This window comes from Ochotona princeps, chromosome 8 (genome assembly GCF_030435755.1).
Source record: "Ochotona princeps isolate mOchPri1 chromosome 8, mOchPri1.hap1, whole genome shotgun sequence".
In the NCBI taxonomy this organism is placed as follows: Eukaryota; Metazoa; Chordata; class Mammalia; order Lagomorpha; family Ochotonidae; genus Ochotona; species Ochotona princeps.
In genome coordinates, this window is record NC_080839.1 from 45,629,987 (window position 1) to 45,656,440 (window position 26,454).

General features: G+C 47.0%; 1 long non-coding RNA gene across 1 annotated transcript; it reads right to left on the reverse strand.

Annotated features, from left to right (window-relative positions):
• Positions 1-2,534: 2,534 nt before the first annotated feature.
• On the reverse strand, positions 2,535-9,057 carry LOC131480930 (uncharacterized). Its single transcript, XR_009245894.1, has 2 exons — positions 8,884-9,057; positions 2,535-2,784 (listed from the first exon to the last, which is right to left on the reverse strand). It is a non-coding gene; the product is annotated as an uncharacterized LOC131480930 (long non-coding RNA).
• Between the last annotated feature and the right edge of the window lie 17,397 nt (positions 9,058-26,454).

Genomic DNA, 26,454 nt, shown 5'->3' on the forward strand with positions numbered 1-26,454 from the left:
TCATCTTTACTTCTCTTCTAATATTTATTTGAAAGGCAGCATGCCAGAGAGGAGAGGGAGAGGAAAAGGAGAGAGAGAGAGAGAGAGAGAGAGAGAGAGAGAGAGAGAGAGAGAACCTTCCTTCTGCTGGTTCACTTTCCAAATGGCCATGATAGCAAGGTCTGGTCTAGGTTGAAGCCAGAATCCTGAACCTCTACCTAGATATCCCACATGGGTGGCAGGGATCCAAGCACTTGGCCCTTCTCTGTCTTGTTCCCAGGTGTATTAACAGGAAACTGGAATGGAAGTGGAGTAGTGAGGGGAACCTAATATACTAGTCTTTGCCATCCGTTGGGGAAACCTTTTCAAAAGCTTGATCAATGACACACATTCACTCAACTCCTAGGTTCCCTTCTGAGCCTGGAAATCACAGTAAGAGAAATTCAGAGGCAGGAACACCCTGTGGCCTCCAGTGTTCCACACATGAGGCTTGTCACAGCAGGGCAGGGACACCCCCGAACTCCCCCACTCCCGGTCTCATTTGGGCTAGGGGAGACCTGAGTTTTAGTCTTGGAGCCATTTTGGCTGGAAATTCCCTGAGTGTGTGTGCCCGCCCAGCCCCCACCCTGGGTTCCAGATCTGGTGTCAGAGAAGAAGGGGAGGGGGAGAGAGAGATTTGGGGAGGGCACAGGGCACATATTGGAGGACATGAGGCTGCTGTGCCGGGCAGATGCATTGGAAGCATTTCTGGCAGGTTCCAGGGCAGGAGAGACCCTCAGATACTCCTCAGGACTGAGAAAGCAAATGCCCAGGGTCAGGGCAAAGGGCTGCCTGCGAGCCAGGGAGATAAAACCCAAAGCCTGGCCCTGACCCAGCACCAGTGGTCAGTCCTGTCCCTGTTGGCCAGTGGGGGGCACACTCTCTCAAGTTTTCCTGTCTGCTGGCAGGAAAGGAAACAGCAGGGTTGACTGCGAACCTGCTTCCTGGCCTGAGTTTTCCTGGGATTCATGGGTGTGAGGAACCTACATCCTGCACAGCCAGACCGAAGCGTCTCCATACTCTCTTACTCTCTTCTCTTGGGGTTCCCCAACTTCTCCACTCTCCTTTTGCCCCACATGTCTCCATAAGGTGTTCCCTGGAGAGGATCTTGTGGGGGAGGGGTGTGATTTGAGATACACCTGCCTAACTGAAACTCCAGCCTTCCCAGCTTTCAGATCAACCTCCATCTTTCCCCCCAAGCTCATCGTCTGCTCCCTACACTGGCCCTCACGTGCCTGCCCCTGGATCCACATCACCCTGAGTACCCAGTCTCTGGGTCTTGGCCCCAGTCCAGTAAAACACCTTCTTGTGGGCCCAGATGAGCTCCACTTTCTCCCCAGAGCTTTCCCTGTCTCTGGAGAATTTCCTGGCTTTAGCCTGGGACAGAGCCAGCCCATAGTTGGGGGAACATATTTCTTCTTGGCTGTTTTACACTCTTGTTGGTCTGGGAACTCCTAGACAAAGGTTCTTCTTTTGTCTTTCCATAGCTTTGCTCAATGCAGTGATTCGGGAGCAGCTTGGAGTGGAAGCCAGGTTACTTAGGGAGCCCAAAGCCCCACTGATAGATTTAATTCACAAGAAGTAATGGTTTTCCTGCCCACAGAGATTTAGGAATGAGCTATGGGGCTTCCAGGACCTGTCTCTTCACACCAAAGACAGGGACATAGAGACATGGGGAAATGGGGTATCTGCCTTCCTCTGGCATCGTCCTGTGCCTGGCCGCATCCTAGGAGCTCCTGCAGCATCTGAGAAAGAAGTGGAGACATAGGAGGGAGAGCCAAGAGCATTTTTAGAAGCATGCAGCAGGAGCCTTAATGAGTACCCAAAAAATACAAGGGAGTGCATTGTTTCTCTTGTCTTTTGGCTGACTGGAGATTAGAGGTTGCAGTATTCATCACTGTAAAACAGCCCACCTGGGTGGTGAGAGATACTGGTGCCTACAGAGACCCCCTCTGCTGATGCTGAACTGACGCTGCCTGAGACCAGAGACTCTCCCTCCCCCTCTTCTTCCTTTCCCATAGACTGATTCTTAACTAAATAAGGATGTTCAGACCTGCCTCTCTGGGCCTTTTGGAGCCCTCCCCACATATCTGAAGGCTCCTGGGGCCTCCCTTCCCTTCCCTGTTGTCTTGCTTACAAATACAAGCCTTCCTAGGTCTTCCTTATTGCATACTGAAGATCGTCAGTGGTTGCGAAACAGGGAGCTCCAGGACAACAGGACTTGAGTGCAGGGATTCAGTGTCTGCCAATCAAATTCCAGGGGCTTCCAGCTCGGACTGAGCATGGCCGAGCCTTACAGGTCCTGAGCATTCTCTTGTGATTTCACACAGCTGGGAGGTGGAATGTCTCACAATAGATCTGAGGACACAAGAGTTTCCTCTCCCCCAGATGCTGTGTGATCTAGAAAGTGGGTCCCAGCAGCCCATCCCATCCCTTAGCAGCTGCCCTTGACAATCATATCCTGAGGCCTGGCCATGCCCGGTGAGAACATTCCAAGCAGAACTCATCCCCCATGTTTGACCATTGCTTTTGAACCTCTGTGTGTTTGAAGTCAAACATGTTAACCAAAGCTCTATGGAGCTGGCTAAACCCTGTGTGCCAGTGGTGGGGGTATGGCTGTAACCCTGCAAGCCAGAGCCAGTCAGCATGGCAAAGAACTGGGTTACAAGTCCATGGCAGGTGGAAACAGATGGCAGCAAAGCCGGAAAGAAGTGATTGGGCCGCTTTTGCATTCAGGCCATCTGTGATGATGTTTTCTCAGCTTCCCTGTTAAAGACGGGAGAGCTACTCAGGACATAGGTTTGGAGTTGGTGCCTACCTAGGTGCCTTGCCATCCTTGTCCAGGTTTGGATGTGCCCTGAAACAGAAGGACAGAAATGTTCTTTGGCCAAGTCTGACTGGGGATGCTAGGAAGCTCAGAGGGATTGGAATGGTGGTGTTGGGGAGGGCTTTAAGTTTCCCCAAATAAAAATGTTTTTTTCCACTGTAGAAATTCCTGTGGGGGATGACTTGCTAGCATTTTCCTGTCCCCCAATCACATTGAAAATGCAGTTACTTGGTGTCATGCAAGTATATGAGAGGAGCCAAGGGGACCACAGCTCTATGAATGTGACTTGATCCCTGGCAGGGGAGGCCAGTGTGGGGTGGAATTGGAGGGTGGGAGGAGGAGGCAGGAGCGGCAGTGGACTTTCAGATAAGAACTGGCTCTGGGCAGACAGAGTGAGGAGGGGGTGGTCAGGATGCAGCCTGCTGGGGACAGGGCTGTCCCAGGAGCGGCAGGCATCAGGTGCAAGGGGAGCAAGTATCACCTGAGTCCCATGGCTAAGGCGGTACTCTCACGACTGACCTGCATCACCCTGTCCTGGATTTCAGGAAGTCATGCTTTTCATGCCTTTGCCCTAGCCTGAGGCAAGAGTCAGCACTGGTCACAGGGAGTATGATGGGTAGGTGGTCTCTGGGCTGGTCGCTGGGTGGTCTCATGTCCATTGACTCATGCATAAGGTGGAGACACAAGTTTAAGGAAGACATGCTCATGCTTAGCATACCTAAGACTCTTTGGCTTTGTGTCAGAGCACTTTAGATAAGGCAAAGAAAAGAAAATGACATCCTTTGTCGGGAGCACTGCACGTGTGCCCTAAGATGGCGCTGAGACCTATCCTCCCTCCGGAGCTTGGTGGTACACAGGTTTCAGGAAATGCCTTCTGATTGGCCCATAGCTGCTTGCTTAGCGCGTGTGCTACACGTGATCAGAGCCATGATTGGCGTGCCTGCTGCCTGCATCGGTGACCTTTAAGCTGATTGGACTAGGATTGTATTTAGCGGTGGGGGTTTCAGGAAGAAGGGGGCCAGGACAGGAAGACGGAGACAGACGGACGGACTGAGACGGAGGACAGAGTACGACTGGGACGGACGGACGGATGGACGGACAGAAGACTAGGGGTGACGAGGAGGTTGGGGAATGAAGCAGAGACTAACGGGAGGAAAAGGGAAAAGTCGAGTCGACTGGCTGGGAAACGGACTGGTTGGAAGAATAAAGTGCCTCAAGATATAGAACCTGGAGTGTCGGGTGAATTCTTCTGCGGGACGGAAGACCCTGACAATCCTTAACCCAGGAAACTAACCAACGGGGCCCTTGAGTCCCTAGACTCTCATTTCAAGCCCTTGCTTCCTAGAAAATGGGCCGCTAAATTTTCCCTGCAGAGTGCAGCAGTCCTACCACTCCTTCTCCCAGGAGCAATAAAGAATGTGCTTGTCAATTATAGAGCTTGCAGGTGCTAACGGCACAGCCACTTAGCTCTCTGTCCTCCTTGGCTTCCTCCCAAGACATCCCTGTTGTGAACACCGTTAAAATGATACCATTGGTTTCCCAGAGAGTTAGAGGCCCAGGTGAGGCTTCAGGGCCAGTGCTTCATTCTGGGGCTGCACACAGTGCAGCAAGATGGAAGGAAGGCAGCAAAGGGCAGGGAAGGAGGCAGGGTCATGCGCCCCTTTCCGGGCTTGGCAAGATTGAGTCATGGCTGCCCAGGAGACAGACTCACCCCATCAGCCACACAGAACCTCTCTGGTCAAGTTGTACTAAAACAATGTGCCTCGCAGCAGTCACCTGGAAGGAGAAGGGAAAAGGACTTTTATCTGAAATTCTATTCCTTCTTCTGGCTTTCTTTCTTTCTTTCTTTTCCTTCCTTCCTTTTTTCTTTTTACAAAAGATTTATTTTCATTGGAAAGGCAGATTTACAGAGAGAAGGAGAGTCAGAGAGAAAGATCTTCCATCTGCTAGTTCCCTTTCCATGTGGCTGCAATGGCCAAAGCCGAACCTATCTGAAGCCAGGAGCCAGGAAATTCTTCTGTGTCTCCCACGTGGTGCAGGGTCCCAAGGCTTTGAGCCGTCCTCCACTGCCTTCCCAGGCCATAAGCAGGGAGTTGGATGAGAAGTGAAGCAGCCAGGACATGAACCAACACCCATATGGGTGCTTGTATTGCTTGTAAGTGAAGGATTAGCCTGTTGAGCCATCATACCAGCCCCTCTTCTAAGCTTTCAAAATCCCTCTTAGAGGGACCATAAATTTCCCGAGTGTATCATTTAACCCCTGCAATAAAAGCACAGGAAGCTGCATCCCACACTACTGTACAGTGCTATTTGTTTAAAATAGGAAAACTAGTAGGAGCCTGAGACTCTGGCAGGGAAACTGGTTAACCTCCACTAGCACAACCACCTAAACCAAAAGGAGTTAGTTGCCAGTGGCAGCAGTTGGAGCCAGTGGTCAAGGGTCCAAGAGAATCTAAGAAGGGGCAGCTGAGGTGCTTAACAATAGTGGAGAGGTCCTTTGGAGAGGAGGCAAGAAAGGTCCCAGTCCAAAGGCAAGGCCCTTGGAGATCATGGACAATCAGGAAATAAGGAACACAAGGAGGGAAAAGATGGAGGTGAGAAACTGAAGTTTTTAAGGCAGGTGAAGTAGAACATACAGGAATGACTCAGTGGCTGTGAATGGGAAGTGGCCCCAGTTCTGGAAGCTGCTCTAAGGACATTGCCCTTGGATGATAGTAAGCTGAAACTTTGGTTCCTGGATGTAAAGAATGCATCAGCTGATTTCTATCCCACCCACAAAGCTTGGAAAGCACCTGTGTATGTTGGGACTGGCTTGTTTGCTAAGCCTGGAAAACTGAGTCGGCTGTGAAGGCACAGGGAGGAGCATGGGGAGGAAGGCTGACAGGCTGTCCTGGCTCCTCGGATTGGTTTCTGGCTGACCTCTGGGCTGTTCGAAGAGGAAATCCAGTGGGGCTCCACTTGGCCAGGCCAGGCCAGGTCAGCAGAACTTCCCAGCTGACCCAAAAATCATGTCCTACATAAAATGATTGCTGTTTTAAGTCACAGAAATGGGGATTATTCTATAACGAAACTAAGTCATTCCATCTGAATAAACCATTGTGCATTGAACTCATAGATGGTATTTAGTAAAGATTTTCAAGCTTCTTTTTCTGGTTTTTGAAGACTCTGCTGCAGAGAAAAGCAACTGGATCCAGAGGAAAACTGTCCAGGGTGGTAATGATAGTCCATAGTAGTGAGTTCAAACAGCCGCGCTGATAGAAGAGGTCGTGTGCAGGGGTACCTGTGTCGTGATGGGTGTGGAGAGGCCAGGGATGGGTAGAATAAGGAGCTGGCAGTGCTAGAGAAGGAGATAGCTGTGTCGTTGACTAGAGTGTGAAGGGGATGTTGGGGGTGGCAGTGATCATAATACAGTGACATTAGGGGATGACTGTGTGGTGGTGGGAATGGCTCTTGGCCATGGTGACAATGGCGATAGCAGAGGCAGTGGCGATGATGACAGAGATGGAGATGGCAGTGTTTGCTAGATGGTTACAACGTTTTAGAGGGGTTACTGCAAGTAACACAGTACCACTAACTGGGTAAACTGTAAAGAAGAGAGGTTTACTTTGGGTCGTCATTCTGGTCCAAGATAGAGGCGCCATGTCTGGTGATGGCCTATTGCTGGCAGAGTTCCTGCATTGAAACAAATAGCATGTTATGACAAGAGACAGGCACTGTGTTTGTGCGCTTGCATCCATGTGTGTATTCTCTGGTGTTTTATCCTGCTGATAAATCACAAGTATTCCATCTTGGGAGCTCGAGCCTGGTGCCCTAACCTAATCCTCATCACCCCTCAAAGGCCCCAATTGTAAGCATCACAGTTAGATTTTCCATGGGCTTTGGAGGGGGCAAACCATGGCAGCCACATGGCTGTGATGTCCAGAGAGGTGTTGGCTTTGATCCCGGTGATGACAGTGCTGATTTCTATGGCATACATGGGTGATTCTCATTGCAGGTGAACCCAGGTATTTGGGGTGAGCATGTCCCTTGGTCAGGATTTCTTTTTTCTCATAAGAATCCAAGAGCAAAGCCTATCTTCCAAGGGAGGAGAAGGTTTCTGAGAAAGTTATTTTATTTTATGAGCTGGGAAGATAAGAACTCTTGGCTCCAATTCTTTTTCTGGACAAGAACTGATGAACAAGTGCCAGGAGAGAAGCAAAAGAGTGAGCGTTCTGTACTGTCGGCATGGAGCAGTGTGGGACAAGAGGCATAAGGGGCTCACAGAAACATGGGCCTGATTCAGAGCAGGGGGAAGGCAAGGATCAGAGCTTGCAAGGTGGGTGGGTCACTGCGCTGGCTTTCCAGGAGGCTCTGAGAGTCTTGTTCCCTGGCCCTGGGGAGATCCCCCTGTGTCCCCCCCCACCCCACCCAGGACAGGAACTTTTAAGGTGAAGATGTCCTCAGGTCCCATTTGGACAGATTGACACAGACAGGGATGTGATCTTGATGGTCTTGGTGCCTCCTGCACCTGCTGCCAGAGGTGGGAGGAGCCTGCTCTGGCTCTGCTTGGCCTCAGCCACACTCAGAGTGTGAGCCACAGAATACACTGTAGTGGGCAGGATAGGGAGAAAGTGAAAGGAGAGGCTGCTGACAGGCTGTGGCTAAGGGATAGGGGGGCGGTGTGAGCGTGGGCCATGTGGAGGTCAGACGTGGGGAGGACAGGGCAGGCCGGAGCAGCTGCAGCTGCGGTGCAGCTGTTCGCTGACCACTCATCCAGCCCTTGCTGAGCACTGGGAAGGCTGTGGTGTTTTATTCACCCAGCACAGGCTGAATATGGTCCTCATTTCTCTGCTCATCCTCAAGACCCTGCTTGGGGAGTGCAACCCAGGCCTCCTCCCAGCCAAAAGGAACCCCACTGTACCTCCCTTGACACAGGGGCATTGCCCAAAACCCGCAAAGGGAACTGGAATCAGGTAGTGGAGATGGGCATCTGGTCCACACGGCAGGAGCTCTTCTCTGACATGAGCAAGGCACGAGCAAGGTCTGTGACAGGAGTCAACAGCAGTGGGGACAGAGTGAATCCTTGACCAGCGGAGACTAAAGAAGGGGGAGGGGCATCGTGATGTAACAAGCGAGTCCTCTGCTTGCAGTACTGGCATCCTGCATGGGTGCTGGCTTGAGTTCCAGCAGCTCTCTTTCTGATTCAGCTCTCTGCTAATGGCCTGGGAAAGCAGTAGAGGTAGGCCCAAGTCCTTGGACATTATGAGCTGGGAAGATAAAAACTCTTGGTTCCTTAGACCCCTGCATCCTCATGAGAGATCCAGAGGAGGCTTCTGGCTCCTGACTTCAGATGGGCTCAGCTCTGGACATTGCAGCCATTTCAGGGGCAAACCAGTGGAGGGAAGATCTTTGTGTCTCTGTTTCTGTAGATCTTCCTTTCCAGTAAAAATAAATAAATCTTTAAAAAAAAATGGGGAGTAACCAGAACTGGAGAAAGGCCTCAAGAAGTCTATAGAACCAGATCAGGAAATAAAACTTTGTGAGAGCCCCCTGAAAGTAATGATGGGAAAGTACCCTCCAAGTTCCTCCCCATGAAGACCTAGGGTTAGCTGGGTAGCCAACCCAGGCACGGCCCTTGCACTTGGGGCACTAGCTACATTCTGGTTAGGGAAGGGAGCCTGTGAATGCAGACCTGTTTCCTGGAGGCAGGAGGCAATGATGACCACAGGACAGGCACTGATTTTGTCCAAGGTGCAAGTAAAAGAGCCCTTTCCAGAGAAGTGATGCTTACACGGAGATATAAATGAAGTATGGGAGTAGGCAAGGGGAGAATGGGGCTGGGCAGTGAGGTGGGCAGGAGAAGAGCAGGTGCAAAGGCATCAGGAAGCAGGGAGCTGGCACAGGACGGGTCCTGAAAGCCAGCGGGGCTATAGGCAGAGGTGATGCCAAGTGGAACTGAGGTGAATGGGGCATTTAGGGGCCAGGTGGGCTGGACCTGAGAAAGCATGGGAGGATTTTAAGCAGGCCTGTGACATTCTCTGAGTTTGGTTCTGACATACCTCTGTGGCTGTTGAGTGGAAGTGACCTGGGAGCCAGAAGGGACAGAGACGAGGTCAGTGGATGGTAGTCGTATTGGGAAGCTGGTGGCAGTGCAGTAGCAGGGGTCCCTCACTCCTTCTCAACAGAAAGAGGCTCTTGGGGTCTGCTGGCCACTCCAGGCCTGACCAGTTTCAGCCTTGGTCAGACCCCAATTTGGGCTGTAATCTTGGCCTTGTCATCATAGAGGGCAGCATTGTGACACAGGGAGTTAAGCTGCTGCCTGCAATGCCAGCATCCCTTAACAGTGTTACTTTGAGTCCTGGACTCTGCTTATGATCCATTTCTCTGATAATTCACTTGAGAATGTGGCAGAAGCCTAAGTGCTTGGGTCCCTGCCACCCACAAGGGACACCCAGATGGAGTTCTGGGATCCTGGCTTCAGCCTGCCCTAGCCCAGACCGTTGCAGCTATTGGGGCAGGAAGTAAAACAGCAGATGAAAGATTTCTCCCCACCTCTCCACCTCTCTCAGCTTTTAAATACATAATAACAAATCTTTAAAATGAAAAATGTAAAACAAAAAAGAAGGAAAAAAGATGGAGGCCAGCACTGCATATATTTCAGGGTATCCGTCCGTACTGGGTGAAGGCAAGAACTGTGAAGAAAGAGAAGAAGGATTTGGTGGGAAATTGCCAGAGACACTGCACCTGTCAGCAGGTTAGTAAAGGCTCATTGGGAGTGGAGACCCTGGGTGCTGTGACAGGGAAGGAGAGGAGGGGGCAGCAGAGAGAAAAGGTGAGGGAAAGCCTTGCCAAGAGAGAGCCTGGTATCATGTCTTACCAAGAGAGAAGGGGCATCGTGTCTTTGACCACAATGTGAATTAAAAGCATGCTATCTCAAGAATTAAAGCAAGAGAAAGACAAAAAAGAAAGATGAAAGCAAAAGGAGAAAGGAAGAGAAAGAATGAGAAAGAAAAGAAGGAAGGCAGGCAGGTAGGCAAGAAGGCAAGGAGGGAAGGAAGGCGTAAAAAAGCAGCAAGGAAGGGTAAGAATCATTATGTTCCTAGAATTTTATCTATAAACGACACTAACTCTGTTTTCTTTGTATTAGTATCACATTGACATGGGGACTGATGAGAATTGTAGCAATTATTATGCATTTGCTGTGCCCTGGGAATCTACTGTTAGTACATTCCTTAATGAAAAAAGCCCAAGTCCTAGGTGGCATTCTCCAAAGGCTTTGTCTTTGACCTGTCCTCACCTCCCAGCAGCACTTCCTCCACCAGCCATGGTGGCTGTGTTCCCCCGCTCCCACCAACCCCCGCTCCTCTAGCCACCATCTCCCGAACTCCCATGTGCCCTCAAGTGTTGGCTTCAGCCAGGAGAACAAAACTCAGGGTGTGCTTGAGAAAAGGGGACAAACCTTTATGAGGGGCTTTCATTTAAAAAAAGAGGGGGTAAGTATTCTTAGAATGGTTCTTAGAATAGTTGGAGAAAGGAAATGAATTGAGTGTTTGAGACTCTCACCACAGGGATACAGGTGGGCTGAGGGCCTTCAGGGTTGTGCTGGCTTTTCTGGAGCCACCATTTACCTGGAACTCCCCTTTCATGTCCCACCGAGGTCCTCTTTTGGAGCAGTCCCACAAGAGACCCTAGCACATCTCACAGCCAACCATGACTCACACATGGAGTTGCAGGAGCCTGTGTGAGCCTGCTCCAGATACAAGGCAAGAAGGAGAGCAGTGACCTTCCCACTTAAGGAAAACAAAACAAAACAAAACAAACAAACAAACAACAAAGTGCTGATGGGTATCCAATAAGGGCCAAATGAGAGAGAGTGAGCGAGCCCAGGGACTCACTGAGACCCTGGGGAGCAGGAGCAGGCTAGAGTACCCTGGAAGGGACAGTGCAGGGGTTGGGAGCCCAGTGGGGACATTGGAGCCATGGTGTCCCCCTCTGTAGTGTGGGCGTGCAGGGGAGCTGTTTGGGCATTGGGAGTCTTGATGAAAATGGCTAAGGTGCTGGGGTTGGGGATGTGGGGAGGAGAAGCAGACTTGCTTGGAGAGCAACATCTATACCAGCCTTGCCCATAAGTACCATGGTATCTTGGGTAGCTGTGGAAAGTGGCTGGGGAAAAGCAGGACTCTATGGTGTTGGGGTCAGCTGGTAGAAGAGTTTCTCAGAAGGTGAATTCTGGGAGAGCAGCCTCTTCCCACTGAGAAAATGGGCTTTGAAGTAGGGTCTGCAGAAACTTCAGGCATCAGGTTGCTCTAGGGAGTTTAGGGAGAGCAGTTGGGGGTTAAAAGAGGAACAGAGTTAGATGCCAATCTGTGTTCAGGCTTAAGAGACAATCCTGTGACAACCAGACCCTGGCCAGAGCCTGGCCTAAGTCTGGGCCTGGTCTCCAGGTCTGTTTTCACTGGAACGAAAAGAGTGGTGCAGGTGATAACCCTTAAATGGGTCCATATCTGGAGTGCTAGCTCTGTGAGGCCTTTGCTAAAGTCTCTGAGCTAGCGGGCAACTTTCCAGGGACAGGGAAAGGGCATGTGACAGGACAGGAGGAGCTTTCTGGGGTAGGGGTGCTTGGAGCCCGAAAGGGAAGGAGAGAAGGAGTTGTCCTTGGGGGAAGCAATGTAGACATTTGGGCCAAGATTTCTATAAGCAACCGAGAGCCAGAAGGCTTGAGGGGCACAAGGAGGTTAGCGTAGGCTAGGGTGGAAGGGTCTGGCTGTTCCTTAACCCAGACCATCTTGGTGACCTCCTCATCACTTTCACAGTGTTCTTGCCTGGAATGCAACAGGATCCTGGGGTCTGGATACTGGAGATAACAGACAGCTGCCTCCTTGGCTTTGGGAGGTGACAGTGGGAAGTGGCCTTGGGTTCCCCTCTTGTCCCTGCCACCCCACCCTGGGAAGCCAGTACTAAGGACGTGGAGAGGGAGGAAAGCTGTAGAGCTGGGGAGGTACACCATGGGGAGGTGAGAGGAAGGCACTCTGCCAACAACATCTATTAGATCTTGGGGAGCTGGATCCAGACAAGTTTCCCCTACCTTGGCCATCTACAGGATGGGGTGAACCCTGAACACCCATACCCTGCGATGGAAACACCACACAGTTGACGAGTCTGTATCCTACAGGAAGAGAGGCCATCCCCAAGGCTGTGGCTGGCAGTAGAAGACAGGCAGGAAGACTGATGAGGCCAGAGGATGCAGTCAGGTCCCTGGGGAGCAGCAACAAGATGGGCTGGTCATTGGGACCTGGTCCTCAGCATGATGGCTTGATGGTTAGAGCAGCAGGTGGGGGTAAGGCAGGAGGCTGCAAGTATCCAACTCCCAGCATTGTCTCTCATTTGTTTCCTGTCCAGTCATAGGCTCTTTCCTTTCCCTGTTCCTTTCCAAGTGAGCTCAGGCCTCTGTACAATTACTTGATCATTTTTTGATTCAGTCATCGTGGGCTGTACCGGTACCCCTCTGGGGATAAATGACTTAACATGAGACATTGAGGTCCCAGGCCGCATTGAGACTCCCAGGTGGGCAAGAAGGATGGGAGATCAGGGAGTCTGGGAACAGAGAGGGGGCTTTAGGTCCCTGTGCTGGGACCTGGGGCAGAACTTGGGCCTTTGGGAGGAGATGAGGGGCAGGGCAAGGCCTGACTTCAGTGTAGTGTGAAGAGGATCTCAGGGTGGAGAAACAGGTGTGGGTGGGAGATGGCTCTCAGGGACAAGGTTAACCGTTTAGTAGGCTGAGCGCAAGCACTAGGCTGTCAGAGCTTGGGTGGAACACTTCCCATGACTCTTCTTGCTCTGGTCCACCTGAGCAGCATCCCTGGCTGTAGGGGCTGGCTGGGGGCCTCCATCTTCCCACCCACACATGGTGAAGCTGGGCCAGGTGCTCTGACAGCCTGTTCCCAATGGTTTTGTCACAAGATCCCTGAATAGACACCGGAAATACATCAAACTGCTGTACTTTGCTTTCTAGGTGTGCTGGCACCTGTTGTTTCATGTTAGCCACCCCCCACTGTAGTGCCTATGAGGGGTGGTCAGCATTTGCTTCCCTGCTCCAAGGGATACACTGGGTCCTGACCATCATGTGTGAACCCAGAGTCACAAAGAACTTGGTGGAGTCCATCCAGCTCCCCTCACATTGCTGCAACCCTGGAGAGGGACTCGGGACATCTTAGGCTGCCCCTAAGCAGGCAAAGGATTAACAAGATGGGCTGTATGCCATAGTCTCAAGGCTCAGAATGCGTTTTGGGGCCGCTGAGAGCACATTTCCCTTCTAAGGAACTCCTGTATCATCTTCTCACCTCCTTTGGACCTGACTTTGGAGATTGCTGTGAGCAGAGAATGCAGCGAGGGACAGGGCTGCCTGGGTGGAGTGATGGAGTGGTGGGGTGGGACATGGGATGTGACTCCAGGTCAAGGTTCTTGGCCTACCTGAAGTCTCCTGGAGAGCTGGGATCAGTGCAGCTGAACTCTTCCCCTCCCACCCGGTCTGTCTGCTGCTCTGCTTCCCATATCCACAGCATACTCTGTCCCTCTCCGGGGAACCCTTGCTGCTCTTCGTGTCTCTATCCTGACCCTCTTTCTCTTGCTGGTTAGAATTCCCCTGACGCATCAGTGTCCAATGTGTTATGATGGACATAAAACTGGCTTTCAGAAGAGGCCTGTCAGGCTCCGTGAGTGGACTGAGGGACTCCACAAGACCCTGTGTCACTCTTGGGGGACGATCATTTCCACTGGCTCCTTATCCTTCCTGAGGACTGCAGGTGGAGGAGGGTCTCCCCAGCTCTGTCGCCTCTTCTGGCTCAGTGCCTCCAACCTTCAGGCCCAGGGCAGCCTGTACTCTGCAGGCAAGCCTCCTGGCTGACTTCACTCCCTGTCACATTCCTGGCTGTGAAAGGGACCTCTTCCAGGGCCCTGGGGAGATGACTTGAGTTTGTTTGTTTTTCTCCTGTCTCCACTTCAAGGGCTCCACTGGCAAAAACAACACCCTGATGACTTCCAGCTCGTCTCCTCCTTTGCCCTGAATATGGGAAGGCAGCTTCCACTCTAAGCCCTGAGAGCTGAGTAGCAGTGGGGTGGTGTTTAGGATGCCCACCTGCTCCCACTGACCTTTGGGGTTGCCCAGTCCCCTGGCACCCAGAGAGCTCCCTTGGCATGACAAACTCAGGAGCCTCTCAGGAGAGACTACTGTCTCCAAAGAAGGAGAGCCTCAGGCCAAAGGAAGGAACCGATGGTGTGGCCAATGCTGAAACAAATTCCAGCATCTGAAAGCCTTCCCACCCATTCTCACAACACATGTGCAGGACCCAGGCTTTCCAGAGTGGCAGTGACAGTGCAGCTGCACTGTGCTGTCTTTAAAATAGCAATGACAAGACTGCCATCTGACTGGCAGAACTGCTAGAAGGGCTTATGTAGGGGGCACAAGGCACATGCCTCACCATTCTCCAAAGATGAGCTTCAAGGATCTAACTCTGTTTCAGGGCAAAACTGAATGGCACCTGCTGTTCTATTGGAGGAGTATGATCTGAGTGAAAGAGGCTGCTGTGAAGAGCTCAGGGGACAGGGTGGAGAATAAAGGACATTACAAACATCGTCCTTCTACAATCTGTCATTGGGGGTCACAATCTTAAGCCTGTTGATAATGTTGGCCTAGATCCTAGTGGGGCAAGTATTTGAGTTGATGCCTAAGGCAGAGCAGAAATCTACACTGCGTAACCATGGGCAGAAGCTCCAGGTGAGCGAGGGCCACAGAGAAATGGGTCCAGGTTAAGCGTGGTACTTTAAGAAGCCTTTTGTGGTAATTCAGTCTGTCTCCTAGGTGCTCTTGGCAAGCAAAGGGGGTGACAAGGCTAAGGATGCTAAAATTGAAGCTGATAAAAAGAAAACAGCAAGCAGTCAGTGGGGGAGACTCAGCTTCTCCAGTTCCTCAAATGCCAGGCCTATGTCCTTGCTTTGCCCAGGGCTAGACACTTGTCCAAAGGAGAAACTGTTTCATGGAGTTCACTTGAGCGTGAAGAAGTGTCATCTCAAGTTTCCTCAAGCATCTGCTTTGTATCTGCCATGGTAGGCCAGATTGTGGCTGGTTTGTTCCCACAAGGTCAGACCTATGACTGGGCCTTTGCTGACCCCTGGCCTTAAGAGGCAACAGACACTAATTCCTGGGGAGTCTCCACTTGTCCTGACCCATAGTTCTTGCCCTTGGTAAGCCCAGGTGTAATGGAGCCTCAGGCTTGGGGATCCACTGGTTGGTCTTGGGTGTGGGTGTAGGGTTGGAGGAAGGAGTCATTGATAGCAGACTCATGCACCAGAACATGATGGGGGCCATGGTTGCTCAATTGGAGCTCCTTGAAATTATGCTAGACAGACCATGGGGATTGGCCCAGCTGGGAATGACCACAAAAGACTTCTCAGGGAGTTGGAAGGACAATGGTAAGGCAACATGGATTGTCAGAAAGGTGAAAGGAAATATCACAAAGGACAGCGCTATATATACCATTGTGCTGCCAGAGGGTGCTGATGAAGGACATTGCCATTGGAATTCTCGCTGTCTCAGGATGGACCAAGACTCCCCACCCTGCCCCAGTTCACTGAGTTGTCCCTCTCAGTTTTCCCCTATCATATTATCTCCTGGTCCCTTAGTTTTTTCCCTGAATATGTTTAATATAGACCATCTATATTCCTCTTGACATGTGGTATCCAGAATACAATCTCTCATCCACCCATTCAATCCATGTTTTCAGCATTTTCCAGGTTCTCAATACCAACCTGGTTGCCAGGAGTGCTGGGTGAGTAAGATGCAGCTTGTTCCTCAAGGAGCCTCAGAAGACTAATGTGCTGCTATCCAATGTTCTCAGCCTGTGCTAAAGTAAGAACCAATACCTACAGGTGGCTATTGGCATCTGAAATGAGGTTGAGAAACTATTTTATTTATGTTGACTTATAATTCACTTAAAATTAAGTAGCCAGCTGGGGCTAATGGGAGCCATATTAGAGCAGGTATGGTGGGAAATAGATGAATGACTAGGCCAATACATAATCAGGACAGCTTAGTTGGGGCTGCCATTGTTCTTTGCTCAAGGAAACAGAGGAGAGGAAATGACTAGATAGATATTCCTGGAAATTAGCAAGGCTTCCCAAAGAGGAGATCTTTGAAGCTAAGTCTGGGCTGATGAGTAAGACATGTTGGAGGATGAGGAGGAGGTATGTGTGGAAAGAAAGCCATTTTCGCATTTGTTTGAAGACATCCCAACTGAGCTCCCCATAGGTTAACCAGAAGAGCTGGATTTGAGCAAGGAGTAGCAGATGTGTTCTACCCGCTGGCCTGGCTCTCTGCCCTTCTCAGTCCCCAGGGGGTGGGTGATGACAGACAGTCTCATGACTCTCCCAGGATTGAAGTATCCAAGGAGCTAAATTGACCCTGGGAATGGTGATTGCACCCAGGGGAGAGGGTGCGGGGTGTCTGGAGACCATCTGGAAGGCTGGGAAGCATTTGAGAGAAGAGGATTGACGCAGGGGAGGAGGGTTCTGGGATCTAGCTCTTCAGTGGAGGCCAAGAGTCACTCCCAGGGCACCTCATCTTCTTGTCCAGATGGTGGAATGGGGTACTTAGAGGCCCTGTCCAGCAGTTGCAGTATAGCTATTTACAGACCTTGGGTGAAGCATGCATGGTAAGATCTTTGGGGGCCTTCTTGTGTTCCCTTGGTGGCTGACTGATACGGCCTGTGCAACCGCTATTCCCCACCCCAACCCTTGCTGTGGCCATTAGACTAGGGTGGTCTTAGCAGAGAGAGAATTTGCATGTAGAAATTTAACTTCAACAGGCCTGAAGTGGAAGTCTTGACTTACTCTCTTAAGAATCACTCTCCCTTCAAGCTTTCCATATCAGGATAGCATCATCATTCAACAACTTACTTCTTCTAAGATCTTGGGCAGTAATTGTAAATTCTCCTCTGTTCCTTATTTTCCACCATTTTTTCCATCATGCATAAGTTTTCTTGATTCCTCTTCCAAAATATGTTTCTAGCTCTATTTGTTTCTCTTCATTTCCACTGACAGCATTCTTATTTCTGCTTCCATAATTTCCCTTCTAAAAATTTTCCTCTAGTTTGACATAGAAATTCCAGCAGTTTAAAGTATGTGGTTTTATTCACCTGGGTAAAACATTTTCACAGGCTTTAATTTCATGTGCAATGAAATTCTCACTACTTAACATGGTTAGGGAGGGTCTGCATGATCTAATTCTAACATTTTCAGTATCATTTCATGTCACTCCCCCAGTGCATGATGCTACTGCAACCCTGGTCTTTTGGTTCTTCAGACAAGACAGGCTTTTTGTGATTGCTAAGGTTTGACCCATGTTGACATTGACTTCCTCCTCCTTCATTGCAATGGCTTCTTCTCATTCCTGACACCACCCTGTGAACACCCTCTTCCCTCCTCTCCCACAGCATGATCACTGCTACATATCCAGCAGCTGTTGGACTGCCTTGCACACACCTAAAATGTGAATGAGCAGTACTTCCCCATATGCAGGTAGCACTGTTCTCTGTGAAGAGTCTGCTAACCCCAAGGTTTTCCAACATTGGTTTCAGCTATTACTCGAGTTTTCCTTCTAGTTTCCCATTATCCCTTCATCATATCTAAGACAAGTCAGATTTTCCTTTCAAAGATTTCCAAAGTCCTGTGAGTTTCCAGGGAATTCTGATGCCATTCATTTTTTTTCCCCATTCTTGTGTTTCAGAACACAGAGCTGTAGTTGCATGAGTAGGGTGATGGGCCCAGTTGTTTCTCAGCTTGAACATAGCATTTTCATAGTAAAGAGTATTAAACTTTATCTGACTTACTTTACTCAAAATTGCAAAATGCCGTTTAAGTCAGTAAACACTATTACAGTGATTTTTCATCTGAGGCTGCCCAGAATTTTATTGAGGAGTGGGTGTTGTGTAACACCATATTAAGCCATAATGACACGTGTATTCTGTATTTGAGTGCCTGGGATTAAGCCCCGCCTTCACCCCTGATTTCCATCCAACTTCCTGCTAATGTACCAGATGATGACCCAAGTATTTGGGTTCCTGCCAATCGAACCTTAGCTGTTGCAGGCATTTGGGAAGTGAATCTCTGGATAGAAGATTCTGCTCTATCTTTCAAATGTATAAAAATGAGTAAATAAACAATAGAAAAGGTGAGTAGCAGAAATACAGGAAGTTAAAGAGGCAAAGAGGTACCTTTGTTTTCTAGGTGATTTCAGTGTCTCTGCATTGAGTTTCTATTAGCCTTGCAGTATCAGTTGGCTTCTCCTGAAATGACTCATCAATTCCAGTTGAAGATCCAGTCCTTCACACATTCATTCTCCACATAGGTTGAATAGAATCACCACTCAGCAATAGGAGACAAACATGTGGCCCATGCCTAGGCCATAAAAAGCATACCTTTGGGTATTGCTGATGACCATGTGACAAACCATGTGAAAGTAAGGATGACTTTTAAACATTAAAGGCCAACTAAAAAAAGCTGAGTCTTCCTGAAGTCCATGTGTGCCTAAGAATTTCTATTCTGTGAGTAAAAACATCCTTTTTCTCTTTAAGGCAGATTTGCCTTTTGTTTTACCTTAAAAGCTATAAATTTCTAGCTGATACATCAGCCTAAGTAATGCAATAAGGGATCATCTATTGTAAGTAACACAAGGGTACCCTAGGTGGTTAGATATAAGCTAAATACATTAGAATTGATGGTTCTTCCTAAACATTTTTAACAATTAGGAAATCCACCAAAGTTATCTCTCTTTAGCAATTAAAAAAGAAGCTACAAATTTCTCAATAAATATTCAAGACCTGAAAGGAACTGTAAATGTCAGTGAATTCTATAAACATTTGTTTCAGTTGAGTGATAGGTTAATATTATAAAGATGTCACTACTTCTCCAATTCAATACATTTTATATAATTCAACCAAATACCATTTTTTTTTTCCTTTTTTGGGGATTATGTGAGTAGGCACTTTGATTGTTGATTTGAAAGAACAAGTGAACAAAATGCTGTATTTTACATGAGAAGATTTGTCAAACCAGGTTGCAGAATATTCTCTGATTCTACACTAAGCAAAACCATGTAGTAGTAGTGAAAAGACAGATAAGAAAACGGACTTTAGGTCTAGAAACAGAATCGTGTCTATTCCAGAATTTAGGAGATAATAAAAGTTTTATTGCAAGGCAATGACAAGTAGATAGTTTATGCCAAAAACATGAAGTTGAGAAGGGGCAGGCATTGTTGCAACAGGTAAAGCCACATCCCAAATCTCAGCTAACTTCTCTTCCAATCTTCCTAATAATGCAACCTGGGAAGCAACAGATGCTAGTTCAGGTGCTTGAGTCCCTGCCACCCATATAGGACACCTGGAGGAATTCTGGGCTCCTGGGTTAGGCCTGGCCATTGCAGGCACTTAGGGAATCAACCAGGAGAAGATGGATTTTCTCTGTTTCTGTCTGTCTCTCTCACTTTGAATAAATCAAAATAAATAAATATTTTAAAATGGAGCCTAGATTAATATTTATTATTTTGAAAAGAGTAAAATTCCTTGATCACATTCCACATAAAATATTAATTTAATATAGTTTTATGGAGAAAATCTTGGAAGAATGGAATAAAATATGTTTAAAATAACAGCTTTAGTAAACTGTCATTCACAAACCATGTAAGTCCCCCAGTTTAATTGAACAATTCAGTCATTCTTAGCAATGTGAAACTACCACTACAGCTTATCTCATGGCACATTCAAAACCCTCCTCCCTAATCCTTTTCCCTGTACACTGTGTTTCTAGCCCTAGACAATCACTAAACTACTTTTTCATCTATTTGTCTTTCCTAAATATTTTCTATCAATGGAATCACATAATATGTGGTTTTTTGTGACTTCCTTCTCTTTCCACTGACTTGTTCATGTGTAATATGTCTCAATGCTCCATTCTGCGTTTTTTTAATTGCCAAATTATATCCCATTGCATAGATTTACCACATTTATTTATTCTTTCATTAGTGTTTGGTTATTTGTGTTGTTTCTATGTTTTGGTTGAGAATTTACTGCTGTTTTCAACATTGGTATTTGTGTTTTTATGTGGACATATGTTTTCATTGCTTTTGAGTGTTTACCAGGGAGTAAAATTGCTGTACCACAGGGTAACTCAATGTTTAATCTTTTAAGGATCACCCATTCTGTTTTCCAAAGTGGCCGCATAATTTTGCATTCGCACCACTGATGCATGAAGGGTCTAATTTCTGATTGTTTTTACCATAGTTCTCTTCCTGGGTGTGAAGCGATGTCTTGTGGTGGTTTTGACTTACATTTCCCTTGTGGTGAAGGATGTGGGGCACCTTGGCAGGTGCTTGTTGGGCATTTGCATATCTGCTATAAGAAATATCTAATTGGGTCTACAGCCATACCACCCTGAACGCGCCCTGATCTCATCTGATCTCGGAAGCTAAGCAGGGTCGGGCCTGGTTAGTACTTGGATGGGAGAAATATCTAATTGGATCTCTTGGAATTTTTTTCTTCTAATTGTGACATTGGTAGGCAGCACACAAAACTCAGAATCTGAAAGGAAATTATTGAAAGATTTACCTGCAGGAGCAATTTTAAAACCTATATTTTCAAGGGTAACATAAGCATGGTTGCATGAAAGTCACCTTTTCTTTGCCTTGGGGAATTTGAAACATACATAATATATATTCAATATACATTTGAATAGGTTATATTTGAAACACATATGATATCTATTAACACTAGTAATTTATCTGTAAGTCAAACAAATCATTAAGAAAAATAACAAATGACTAGCAAGCAAACTGCAAAAGCTAAGAATGGGCAACAGTTGATAGACACACAAAACAATCGTCTGTCATACTGCATACCCAGGACTACACAGGAAAATAACAGGACGTGCATGTTTTTCACTATTAGCTTGGCAAACTTTTTTTAAAGTTGGTAATATACCCAGCATCAGTGGTGTGTGTCAGGAGATAGAAATCTCAAACAACTGGTTAACATGAACATAGTCATAACGTTTGTGGAGGTCTCTGGAGATTCTACCCACATTGAAGTAACAGGAGAATCTCATGGTTGTAAGACTATTGGCTCTGTGCTTTGGGGAGTTTTTCAAGCATCCTGTGCTAAGAATGTTTTGGTTTTGTAGATGAAGCAGGGGGAAGTGTTATTTAAAAATAATAGAAGCACGAATAGTACCTTTCCTGGGCATGTTCAGATAGAAAAATGGTGTGAGCAGAGGCAAAGTATTAGTAAAGGTGAGGGCATCTGGTGACTGCCAAGATGCAAATATTCCTGGGCATGAGGCTCCTTCTCCAAGAATCAGCCTCAGAGAACCTACAGAGGGAAACACAGAACCCAGCCAAGAAAGCCTCAACTGTCACACATACCTCAAAAACAACCAGACAAGCTAGTCAAGAACCCGAGGGGACTGAAGGCTGCTGTGAACTGGCTTATTGGCATGGCATAAGCCAGGATGGAGGGTGGTGGATGGTAACAACAAGAAGCTGAATTAGAGAAAAGTGACTTAAGATCTGTTCTTGCCACACCCCCATATGTTTTCCTGGGATGAGTACTGTGTGCCTCTGACTACAGAGTTTTGGATCAAAGTTCCAGAAATTTGGACAGGTGCAGGGTTTGTGCCTTGAGCAATGCAACAGCCCCTCCAGGAGGCAGTTGGAGAAACAAGCGCAGCTAATCCTCTCCCTCACCCCAGAACAGTGGATTGTATTCCACTCCCACAATACACATACAAACTCACTCCCTTATTCCCCCTTCCAATCATTGACCTGAGGTATTGCTTTACAGTATGAGGATGAATAAGTGTCTGAATCCTTGTTCTGTGCACAGCTATGGCTTTTTCTTCTGCACCACCTTCTGCAGATAGTAGCTGAGATCCCTGAAGAATAAGAATCCTTGTAATAAACCCTTGGGGGGGGGGGTACTATCACCTAAAGGGAAAAACCACAATTGAAGCCACCTCTGAAGCCAAAGTCTTAGGCATGTGAAGTACAATGTTTAAAGAAGCAAAAAATGTTCATGGAAATGAAGTACCACATATGTAAGGACAAAAAATTCTTAAAAATACCAGTTAGAAATATTAGATGAGGGAAATGTAATTGTTGAAATAAAGAATATGGTAGACAAACAAATAACAGGGTGAGTATAGTTAAAAAATAAATTAATGAATTGGAAGATCAGATTAAGAGAATCTCCAGAAAGTAGTAGGAATGGATAAAGAAAGAATATAGCATTTACAAGAAAAGTTAAAGCATGCAGAGAATTGGGAAATAGATGCTAATATCCAGATATTAGAAGCTCCAGAAAATAAAACTAGAAGGATAGAGAAAATAAAATTAAAAAGAAAGGAATGTTTGATAAAATAGTAACTATTTCCAAGAGTAAAAACAAATAATCTCTAAAAGTGATTGGCAATGTGAAATAAAAGAGACAATAAAATTTCCTAAATATTATATCATAAAATTTAAGAAAGTCAGGAAATCCTTTCCTTTATTAGATTTTATACATAGAAGAAAATTAATTTATTCATTTTAATGCATTTATTTTGAAAGGCACAGAAACAGAGAGAGAGAAACAGAAACAGAGATCTCTCATCTGCTAGTTCATTTCCCAGATGTCTGCATAGCTGGGACTGTACCAGGCTGGAGCTGGGAACTCAATTCAGATCTTCCTGTGTAGGAAACAGAGACCCAGTGCTTGATCCATCAGTTCCCAGAGTGCACCTTAGCAGGAAGCTGGAAGTGATTGCTGAGCTGGGATTTGAACCCAGGCACTCTGAAAAGGGATGCAGGCATCCCAAGAAGTATCTTGACCAGTGCAACAAGTGCCAGTCCTCAAATTTAAATTTCTTAAAGGTTAAATCTTTGTATTTTTACTGTGGTAAAAGTATACCCAACATAAAATTGACCACTTTCCCCATTTTCAAGTTCAGTACCATTAATATTGACGTTGTGTAATTGTCACCACCATCCATCTCCAGAACTTTTTCATCTTCTCCAGTGGAAATTTTGTATCTATTAAACACTAATCTCTAATTTCCCCTAGCCCCCAGTCCCTGGCAACCACTACTTCAGTCTCTGTCTTGTAGTTTGTTTTTAAGGCCATAAAGTTTAAACTTTTTAAATGTAGGAGAATGTTCTAAAAGCTTCCTGAGTGAAAAGGGAGAATGACCACAGAAGCAGAAGAACTGGATTGACATCAGACTTCTGGACAGAAGCACCAGAGGCAAGAAGACAATGGAATCACATTTTAAAATATTGAAGGACAAACTTTGAATTAGGACTTTTATAGCTAAATAAACTATCATTTGAAAGATAGTGCATAATAAAAATGTTTCTAGTTATATATGGGTTCAAAAAACCAGGCACAAAGATCCATATGAAAAACATTTTCTAAAGTGTCTTTTGAAAAGTAAATTCAAGAGATATACTACTTTGTCAGATGCAAAGATGATCACGAATTTTGGTCTGCTGTTTATGGGTCTGCTTGATTACAATAATAACAGAAAAAAAGGGACAGAAAGGACCTGTGACAACATGAGTAAATCTTGACAGCCTCATTAGAACAAGGAAGGGAATCTCAGAAAGTTCCTGCACTCTGCTATAAGCCTCCAACTTTGACAGCAAAGAACACTATAAAAAGTAGGTTTAAACTCGAATAGATGAGTCTGTGTGCTACATCTACAGTTTCATACAAGCAAGAGCATGGTAAATATGACATCTGGTGGTTACTTGCAGAAGGTAGGGTCTGCAGATAGGATTGGCAAGAGACATGGGTAGTTGTTATCTGGAGTGTTCTATTTCTTTTTATGGGTTGTCCCCTGTGGTGTTTATTTTCTTAATAATAAAATAGTGTTAGACATTCAGGCTAGTGGTTAAGATGGCAGCATCCCATATCAGAGTACCTGGCTGAGCCCCAGCTCTGCTTCCAATTCTAGCTTCTTGCTAATGCACACTCTGAGAGGCAGTGGTGATGATTCCAAGACTTGGGTCCCTGGCACCCATATAGAGTCTCAGACTTAGTGACTTTTTGGTTCCCAGTTTTGGCCTGGCCCAACTTGGACCACTGTGGACAGTCAGTCTCTCCTCTCTCTCTCTCTCTTTCCCACTCAAATAAGCAACTGATTAAACAAATACATTTAAAAAATCTGGGTTTGAAAATTTTTTTAAAAAGATAAGAAACAAACATATAAGTTTGAGTCTCAGACAAGGCAATAATAATGTGCCTTGTAGTACAATTGGCATGATCATATTTTTGTGTACCTGAAGTCCATATGAAAAGTTAAGGAAGTACAAGGCAGTTTCATTCACATGTATGATTTCTTGAGGTTGCCAGTGTTGGGAGCTCTTCCAAGAATCTGGGCCAAAAATAGGTCCAAGACTACACATGTACTGTGACTGGGCCTCCACATCCTGGATATAGACTTCTCCTTGGAGTCTACCAAGGGTTGTAGACACATGGCCAAGGAGAGGCAAGCTAGAGAGTGATTAAGTCACAGGTTTTGAGATCAAAGAAGCTGGTTTCATTTCCTAGAGCTGCTGCTTTCCAGATGAACACCTGCAGGACTGAGAGTAAACTCTTCCAAGCATGATAAAATGATATATATTCACATTGATTAAGCCTGATACAATGATAAATGATCACTCTACAAATTGCTAAGAACAGGACAGATATTCAAAAGTATTAGCACATCATAATAATGAGGATGAAGACCAGAACAATCCAATAAGAAGCACTTCTTTTAAAAAACAAAACAAATCAAGACACACACACACACACACACACAATCCTGGGGAATTTGGGTTGGGTTATTTGACCCAAGATTGCTAATAGATTCTGGAATCCTATAATAATAGCTCCTCAACGTTCGTCACTTGAGTTCAATCTTCCTTTGTTTGTTTCTCAGTTTCCTAGTAAACATTTTTGAGAAACTCCAACCTTATTTTGGCTGCGTGAGGGGAGGGGAGGAAAGGAACTTGGCTGGAAGAGCAAAGAGGAAGCTAATGCATTCCTGGTGCAGGCTGCCACCCAGGCCTCCTTAGAGGAGATATGCCAGACTTGGTGGGGAAATCAGGGACCCAGGGTTGGGTCAGGGATCTCTTGTCTTTTGAATCCCTACTCAGAGCTAAGCACTGTGTTGGTCTGATAAGGATTAGGGTGACATTAGGCGATATCACATCAGTTTTAAAATCTGAAGACTGTAAAGTAGGTGAAGCCCAGGTCTCCCAGGGGACAGTGAGTGACTGGGAGACCCTGAGAGTCCTAATGGGGTACCTTCCTCAAAGGATCTGAACAGTCTTCTTGTAGGTTGTCCTTTCATGAATCTACCTGGCCAGCCTCAGCTCCCAATACTGTATTGTCCCTGTCCTCTTCAAGTGCCCCAGGGGTCTGACCTGAAGCCCCAGCTCCTGCCTGTCTCTGTTTTAGCTGCCAGTGAGGACACAGAGATACAGAGATGTATACTGTCAATGTCCCTGCCTTCTGGAAGTCAGCAACTACTCTGGCCTTTGGAAGGTCATATAGACCTTAGTGGCTCACCCAGACCCTTTGATGTTTGTGCTGGGTTTTCTGGGAGTTTCCCACATTGTCTTTAGTTTGCCTGTTATGTCGCCTCTTCCTCTCTAGCCCATTGCCCCTCCGGTTCCCTTCCGGCAAACGCTTGGGAAGATGCCAGAGTTCCCTCTTCCCAGCGTGCGAAAGCTGCTAGTTGCTGAGCGCCCTAGTCCTGACTGGCAGCTAGTAGCGTGCAAGTGGACAACCTAGTGATGGGATTGGTCATGGGGTAGGTGGTGACCCCAAGACATGGCTGCTGATCGATGACCGCCTTGGCCTCTTGCTGACTCCTGGGTGACATCTGAATCTTCATGCGTTCAATGCTTCATCTTTGGTCTTCCTGCTTTCCTGAAATAGGGAATGACAAACAATCCCAGAACTGGAGCCACATGTCCCCAAATGCGTGTGGCTCAGCGCTGGTCATGTTTTTCCAATTATCCCTTGTTCTGAATGCCACAGCTAATACGCGTGTGTACACTCACACACATACCCAGGACAATTTGTAGCCAGACATTGAGGCTCCTCTCTTCCCAGAATGCTTCAAGACCTTGCCCCACCCAACCCCTCTGTCTCTACTCCACATTCCCTGCTTCCCCTGCCACAGCCCCTAGGCCCTGGGTTCACCCCTGCTCTGTGGAGGCCACTCTCTTAAGATGAGACGTGCTGACTTATGTGCTGCCTGGAACGCCTTCCCACCCATCTTGTGATCTCTGAATCCTGCTCTTGAAAACCCAGTGGGAGGCTGTCCACCATGACAACCTCCCAAGGCCTGAAACTCCATGAGGTAGGAATTCCCATGGCATGACAGGGTCCCAGTGAGCACCTTGCAGCCTTTTGAACATAAAGCCTGTCATCAAGCTTTATAAAAAGCAGTATTTAGGATTGATGACAAAAGAACAGGCTCATCCGAAGTACAGATAAGCGTAAGAAAGAATACAAGAGCTGCTATATTGAGTTAACTGTGTCTGACATTTTCACAAG